At 46.0% G+C, this 8,548-nt stretch overlaps 1 pseudogene; it reads left to right on the top strand.

The window, feature by feature from the left end:
- The first annotated feature begins 491 nt into the window (after positions 1 to 491).
- LOC102934904 lies at positions 492 to 1,623 on the top strand (annotated as a pseudogene).
- The last annotated feature ends 6,925 nt before the right edge of the window (positions 1,624 to 8,548 follow it).

Below are 8,548 nucleotides of genomic sequence, written 5' to 3'. Positions count from 1 at the left end.
GTTTGGACTTTTGCTATATGAAGAAAGCTAAATCGTCAACTCCACGTACATCAGGAACTGAAACTGACTCCTCTGAAGTTCAAAATTATGTTAACAGCAACTCAAGTTACAATGATACTCTGGATTCCAATTCAAACACTCATACAGAGGTTAGTGCATCTTTCAACACAGGGTATCCCCAGTATATGTCTCCCCCTTATTCATTGTTTCGGATATCTGTCACTCATCAAAAGGGGAACATGTTCTGATTCACTTTGGTCCTGATCTGCATATCCATCATTTGCATGGATTGGGACCGATGTGAAATGGAATACATTCCCCTATTGATGGGCAGTACTGTATTTGCATTCGCCAATGGCCCATGGGGCTGCCAATCAACTCCTCCCCCTCTCTCCCAGGGCCTCCTGCCTGCTGTGATCAGCTGTTAGGCGTCGTTCAGGAGGCACGGAGGGAGGGGGGCAGGAAGAGTACAGTACTGTTCTATACCCAGCATGAGTGCAAAACGCATTCGAAGTGTTAAGAGTGGGCCTGTGTCTAAGAGGCAACGTAAGGATGTAAAATTAGAAGTGAAATTAGATGTCATAAAGCATAGTGAAAGAGGTGAGCTTGCAGCCGATGTTGCTCGTATTCTCACTTTGCCTGCTTCGACAGTATGCTCAATTTTTAAGAGTATTGATGGAATTCATGAAAGCACTAGAAGTGCTACGAAATGGTCATCAATGAAGATAACGAAACGGAAGCAGTAAAATGAAGAAGATGGAATGTTTGCTGGCTGATTGGATTGATGACCTCTATGAAAAGAAAATGCCTGTGAGTTTAAGCTTGATTTAGGAGAAGGCCAGAAGCCTGTGTAACAATTTAAAGGAAAGAGGGAGAGAGCTCAACAGCAGAAAAGGAGACCTTCAATGCTAGTCGTGGGTGGTTCCACAGATTTCAGAAGAGTACCAGTCTACATAATGTAAAACTCATAGAAGAAGCGGCTAGTGTGGATGAAGAAGCAGCTGAAATGTTTCCTGCACAGCTAAACACAATTGTTCCAAAAGGTGGCTACTCTCCAAAACAAGTTTTTAACATTGATGAGATGGGCCTTTACTGGAAGAAGATGCCAACGAGGACTTATATTTCTCATGATGAGAAGACTGCTCCTGGATTCAAAGCCTCAAAAGACAGCTTAACCCTTCTGCTTGGGGGAAATGCAGAAGGCAATTACAAGTTGAAGCCCTTGCTTGTCTACCATAGTAAAAACCCAAGAGCAGTGAGGGGCTACGTCAAGTCTCGTCTCCCTGTAATTTGGAAGTCAAATAGAAAGGCCGGGATGACACACAATATTTTCCATGACTGGTTTGTAGACCATGCTGTCTCTGAATTTAAGGCTTACTGTCAGAAGGAAAATTTGGCCTTTAAGATTCTCCTTATGCTGAATAATGCAGGTGTCTACAAACTGGACTACAAAGCCCTCTGGCCAAGCATCAAGCTCCTATTTTTCTACCCAACACCAGATCGTTGCTGCAGCCAATGGACCAGGGTGTAATGGCCACAATCAAGGCTTATTACCTATGGAGGACGTTCTCCATGCTGACTAAGGAGATGGCAGGTGAAGGAAAGTCCACCAAGGAGTTTTGAAAGTCCTACATCTTGAATGGCATGGAAACATTGATGCATCGTGGGAAGAGGTCCCTTCGCAATGTATGAACAGCATTTGGTGCTGTGCATGGCCATGTGCTGTCCAGAGCTTCATGGGATTTCTGCTCTCAAGCAAGAAATTGTCAAGTCGGTGAAGGATGTTCGAGGAGGTGGAGGATGATGATGTACAAGAGTTGTTGGAGTCTCACACTGAGCAACTGACAAATGAGGAACTGATTGAACTGGACCAATAATGGATATCCGAAGAAAGCAAGGACAATGATGATGATGACATAGGGCAGGAATCCAGGAGTCTGATGACAAAGAATCTGTCCCGTTTCTTTGGTTTGATGGATGAGATGATGGAAATCATACAGAGTGGTGATTCTTGTTGTGAATGATCTGCCAAAGTTTCCAGGGCTCTCAATGATGCAGTGGCTTTCTCCAGGGAGATCTGTCATTCAAAGATTCATGCAGGAGAGGAGACATCGATAAAATCCTTTTTAAAGACTTCTACAACCAAACAGCCAGCCACAGAAAACCCAGTCACCACCCCTGCCTAAGTTTAGCATATAGTAATTGACAATGTTTTATACTGTATTACTGTACTATATTTACTGTATTAAAATATTCTATGTGTTTGAACAGTGTTAGTAAAGTTCTGCATTATTTTATTCAATGTTTTATGTGTAAAATGTGTACTGTAAAACCTCTCATTATAAAAAGGTACACAGTTTAGGTACACAGTTTCGGCAAAAAAAAGCATTGTCACAGGTGAGTGTGGTGATGTTGTGAATGCATTCCCCCCCCCACTCCCCGCACCCCCATTATTCCACTATTTCTTATGGGGAAAAATTTCCTGGTATATGTCATTTTGGTATCCATCACCCTTTTCAAGAATGCAACCCCGATGTATACAGGGAACCCCCTGTAAAAAAGACCCTTGCTTTGGACTGGATGCAGTTTTAGAATATATCTAAAAAGGCCCGTAACTGCCAGTAATTCATTTTCCAGCCAGTGCCTCTGGGAACAAAACCATAAAATTTAGGCAAGTGTAGTATAACGAGAATAAATGGCATGAATACAGTGTCTGTGATGACAAAGCTTTCTGCTTTTATTGTCAAGCATTTGGCAATGGGCCAAACAGTGAACCGGCATTTCAAATTACTGGTTTTAAAACATGGAAGAAAGCAAATGAAATATTTTTGAACATTCACAGTGTGACTCCTATCTAGAAACTGTTGCTAAATAGAAGGTGTGACACTCTGTGCCTCAGGGGAACCCCCCGCATCCCCATGTTCATCCTTATAAAATGATTGTGTGGTATCCAATGCAAAGTTTCTCATGTTGGGTGTCTTCAGAAGGCTCATGATGCACTGAGCATTGTTGTTATAGTAATGTTAAAGTAGTTGTTGTTACAATAATGTTATAGTAGTGTTATAGGTTGTAATTTCATGTATATAGTTATGAGGCAGAAAATGTGTCCTCATGGCTTAAACAGGCCCAGGCAAAACTCTTCAAGAGCAGAGGGGCAGTTCACACCTCATCAGGGCATGTATCGGACAAACCCAGCCCGGCCTCACAGGAACAAAGGACGCTGGCCTAGGCAACAACAAAAGATCTGTTGGACTCTCAAGTGAGTCCCTTCCTTTAGTCAGGTTGGGACTACAATAAGGTAATGCTCACCTGACTCTGGGCGGGCGGGGGGGGGGGGCAAAGCCAAGAGGGAAAAAAGAACACGATAAAAAGGAGAGATGTTTGCCGTGCTCTTCCTCTCTCTTCCACCTCCAGACCTGTAGACATCACCACCAAGCGACTGAAGCGCTGATAAAACGGGAGAGCCTGGCTGAAGGGCAACAGCCAGCCTGCAGTGAGAAGCATCTAAGTTTGTAAGGGCACTGAAAGGGTTAAGATCAGCTTAGAATGTGTTTTTCTTTTATTTCATTTGACCAAATTCAACTTGTTGTGCTTTGACTTATAATCAATTAAAATTTATCTTTGTAGTTAATAAATTTCTTTATTCTACCTGAAGCACTGTGTTTGGTTTGAAGTGTGTCAGAGACTCCCCTTGGGATATCAAGCCTGGTACATATCAATTTCTTTGTTAAATTGACAAACTCATATAAGCTTGCGGTGTCCAGCAGGCATAACTGGACAGTGCAAGATGGAGGTTCCTAGGGTTGTGTCTGGAACCGGAGATAGTGGCTCGTGTCATTCAGTTGCACAATCCAAGGAGCAGCTGGCCAAAAGTGCTCACTCACGTAGCTGGGAGTGCTTACATGCCAGAAGCTGTGCGCAAACAGCCCAGGAGTGGGGGTTCTCACAGCAAAGCAGGGTAAGGCTGGCTCCCAGAGTCAAGGATTGGAGTGACCTAGCAGATCACCGGTCCAGATAACACCAGGGGAACATCACAGAAGGGTAGGCTGCAATCCTGTAAAACAGGGAATGTTGTGTTCCAGCTTGACAGTCAAAAGAAAAAAAAAACGTGGAGAACAGAGAATATTTAGAAACTATAATAGGGTACTTTGTTTTGCACTTGCCAGAGTATACCTTTGAGGGAACTCAGTGAGGAAATGGATTCCACAAAATAAGGCAATTTGCAGGAATTGATGAAACTATGTAATACAGACAACGAACTGATTCAACAATTTCTGATTAACAGACAGAAGTACTTCACCTACCTACGCAGCTCATATCAGAATGGAATAATGGAGATTATGGCTTCACAAGTGCTAGATTCAATCACAACTAAAGTCAAAGAAGCTGGAGTGTTTTGTAGAAGAAAGAATGGATCTGTCAAAACATGAACAAGTTGCTCGCATAGTGCATTACATAAGCCAGTCATTTGAAATGCAAGAACAGTTTATTGGCTTCTACAAGACACTGCAGCTGGATGGTCTTTCACTTTCCACACTGATTACCAGCCTTGGGCTTGATATTTCTCTAAGAGGTCAATACTATGATGGAGCTGCCAGCATGAGAGGATCCTATAAAGGCGTGGCCACATGGATACTTAGTGAAAATCCTCTGGCTTATTATGTCCACTGCTGTGCTCATATATTAAATCTGTGCGTAGTGGACATGGTTTCCTGCATTCCAGCTGTCAAAAATGCTTTTGGAATTCTCCACACTCTACGAACTTTCATTGAAATAAGCTCAAAGAGACATGCTGTCTTTGAAAAAATGTCAGAAAATTGAGGGGCCAACAACTCTTAAATCACTCAGGGTATGTCTACACTACGAAATTAGGTCGAATTTATAGAAGTCGGTTTTTAGAAATCGTTTTTATATATTCGAGTGTGTGTGTCCCCACAGAAAATGCTCTAAGTACATTAAGTGCATTAACTTGGCGGAATGTTTCCACAGTACCGAGGCAAGTGTCGACTTCCGGAGTGTTGCACTGTGGGTAGCTATCCCACAGTTCCTGCTGTCTCTGCTGCCCATTGGAATTCTGGGTTGAGATCCCAATGCCTGATGGGGCTAAAACATTGTCGCGGGTGGTTCTGGGTACATATCGTCAGGCCCCCGTTCCCTCCCTCCCTCCATGAAAGCAGCAGCAGACAATTGTTTCGCGCCTTTTTTCTTGAGTTACCTGTGCAGACGCCATACCACGGCAAGCATGGAGCCTGCTCAGGTAACCGTCACCGTATGTCTCCTGGGTGCTGTCAGATGTGGTACTGCATTGCTACACAGCAGCAGCAACCCATTGCCTTGTGGCAGCAGACGGTACAATAGGACTGATAGCCGTCATCATCATGTCCGAGGTGCCCCTGGCCATGTCAGCCAAGAGCGCCTGGGCAGACATGGGTGCAGGGACTACATTAGAAGTGACTTGACCAGGTCATTCTCTTTAGTCCTACAGTCAGTCGTATTGAACCATCTTATGGTGAGCAGGCAGGCGATACAGATTGCTAGCAGTCCTATTGTACCATCTTCTGCCGGGCAGGCAAGAGATGAGGATGGCTAGCAGTCCTATTGTACCATCTTCTGCCGAGCAGCCATGAGATGTGGATGGCTTGCAGTCCTTCTGCACCATCTGCTGCCAGCCAAAGATGTAAAAGATAGATGGAGTGGATCAAAACAAGAAATAGACCAGATTTGTTTTGTACTCATTTGCTTCCCCCCTCTCCACCGTGTCTAGGGGACTCATTCCTCTAGGTCACACTGCAGTCACTCACAGAGAAGGTGCAGCAAGGTAAATCTAGCCATGTATCAATCAGAGGCCAGACCAACCTGCTTGTTCCAATAAGAACAATTACTTAGGTGCACCATTTCTTATTGGAACCCTCCGTGAAGTCCTGCCTGAAATACTCCTTGATGTAAAGCCACCCACTTTGTTGATTTTAATTCCCTGTAAGCCAACCCTGTAAGCCATGTCGTCAGTCGCCCCTCCCTCCGTCAGATCAATGGCAGACAATCGTTCCGCGCCTTTTTTCTGTGCGGACGCCATACCAAGGCAAGCATGGAGGCCACTCAGCTCACTTTGGCAATTAGGAGCACATTAAACACCACACGCATTATCCAGCAGTATATGCAGCACCAGAACCTGGCAAAGCGATACCGGGCGAGGAGGCGACGTCAGCGCGGTCACGTGAGTGATCAGGACATGGACACAGATTTCTCTCAAAGCATGGGCCCTGCCAATGCATGCATCATGATGCTAATGGGGCAGGTTCATGCTGTGGAACGCCGATTCTGGGCTCGGGAAACAAGCACAGACTGGTGGGACTGCATAGTGTTGCAGGTCTGGGACGATTCCCAGTGGCTGCGAAACTTTCGCATGCGTAAGGGCACTTTCATGGAACTTTGTGACTTGCTTTCCCCTGCCCTGAAGCGCATGAATACCAAGATGAGAGCAGCCCTCACAGTTGAGAAGCGAGTGGCGATAGCTCTGTGGAAGCTTGCAACGCCAGACAGCTACCGGTCAGTTGGGAATCAATTTGGAGTGGGCAAATCTACTGTGGGGGTTGTTGTGATGCAAGTAGCCCACGCAATCAAAGATCTGCTGATATCAAGGGTAGTGACCCTGGGAAATGTGCAGGTCATAGTGGATGGCTTTGCTGCAATGGGATTCCCTAACTGTGGTGGGGCCATAGACGGAACCCATATCCCTATCTTGGCACCGGAGCACCAAGCCGGCGAGTACATAAACCGCAAGGGGTATTTTTCAATAGTGCTGCAAGCTCTGGTGGATCACAAGGGACGTTTCACCAACATCAACGTGGGATGGCCGGGGCAAGGTACATGATGCTCGCATCTTCAGGAACTCTGGTCTGTTTTAAAAGCTGCAGGAAGGGACTTTATTCCCAGACCAAAAAATAACTGTTGGGGATGTTGAAACGCCTATAGTTATCCTTGGGGACCCAGCCTACCCCTTAATGCCATGGCTCATGAAGCCATACACAGGCAGCCTGGACAGTAGTCAGGAGCTGTTCAACTACAGGCTGAGCAAGTGCAGAACGGTGGTAGAATGTGCATTTGGATGTTTAAAGGTGCGCTGGCACAGTTTACTGACTCGCTTAGACCTCAGCGAAACCAATATTCCCACTGTTATTACTGCTTGCTGTGTGCTCCACAATATCTGTGAGAGTAAGGGGGAGACGTTTATGGCGGGGTGGGAGGTTGAGGCAAATCGCCTGGCTGCTGGTTACACGCAGCCAGACACCAGGGCAGTTAGAAGAGCACAGGAGGGCGCAGTACGCATCAGAGAAGCTTTGAAAACCAGTTTCATGACTGGCCAGGCTACGGTGTGAAAGTTCTGTTTGTTTCTCCTTGATGAAACCCCCCGCCCCTTGGTTCACTCTACTTCCCTGTAAGCTAACCACCCTCCCCTCCTCCCTTCGATCACTGCTTGCAGAGGCAATAAAGTCATTGTTGCTTCACATTCATGCATTCTTTATTCATTCATCACACAAATAGGGGGATAACTACCAAGGTAGCCCAGGAGGGGTGGTGGAGGAGGGAAAGAAAATGACACACAGCACTTTAAAAGTTTACAACTTTAAAATTTATTGAATGCCAGCCTTCTGTTTTTTGGGCAATCCTCTGTGGTGGAGTGGCTGGTTGGCCGGAGGGCCCCCCACCGCGTTCTTGGGCGTCTGGGTGAGGAGGCTATGGAACTTGGGGAGGAGGGAGGTTGGTTACACAGGGGCTGTAGTGGCAGTCTGTGCTCCAGCTGCCTTTGCTGCAGCTCAACCATACACTGGAGCACGTTGGTTTGATCCTCCAGCAGCCTCAGCATTGAATCCTGCCTCCTCTCATCACACTGCCAACACATTTGAGCTTCAGCCCTGTCTTCAGCCCGCCACTTACTCTCTTCAGTCCGCCACCTCTCCTCCCGGTCATTTTGTGCTTTCCTGCACTCTGACATTATTTGCCTCCACGCATTCATCTGTGCTCTGTCAGTGTGGGAGAACAGCATGAGCTCAGAGAACATTTCATCACGAGTGCGTTTTTTTTCTTTCTAATCTTCACTAGCCTCTGGGAAGGAGAAGATCCTGTGATCATTGAAAGACATGCAGCTGGTGGAGAAAAAAAAAGGGACAGCGGTATTTAAAAAGACACATTTTATAAAACAATGGCTACACTCTTTCAGGGTAAACCTTGCTGTTAATATTACATACATAGCACATGTCCTTTCATTACAAGGTCGCATTTTGCCTCCCCCCACCGCGTGGCTACCCCCTCAACCCTCCCCCCTCCCCGTGGCTAACAGCGGGGAACATTTCTGTTCAGCCACAGGCAAACAGCCCAGCAGGAACGGGCACCTCTGAGTGTCCCCTGAAGAAAAGCACCCTTTTCAACCAGGTGACCATGAATGATATCTCACTCTCCTGAGGATAACACAGAGAGATAAAGAACGGATGTTTTTTGAACGCCAGCAAACATACACTGCAAGCTTTGTTGTACAATGATTCCCGAGTAC

This window comes from Chelonia mydas, chromosome 1, assembly GCF_015237465.2.
Source record: "Chelonia mydas isolate rCheMyd1 chromosome 1, rCheMyd1.pri.v2, whole genome shotgun sequence".
Taxonomy (NCBI): domain Eukaryota; kingdom Metazoa; phylum Chordata; order Testudines; family Cheloniidae; genus Chelonia; species Chelonia mydas.
The sequence above is the reverse complement of the archived record's forward strand: the minus strand, read 5'-3'. Positions and strand labels throughout refer to the sequence as shown.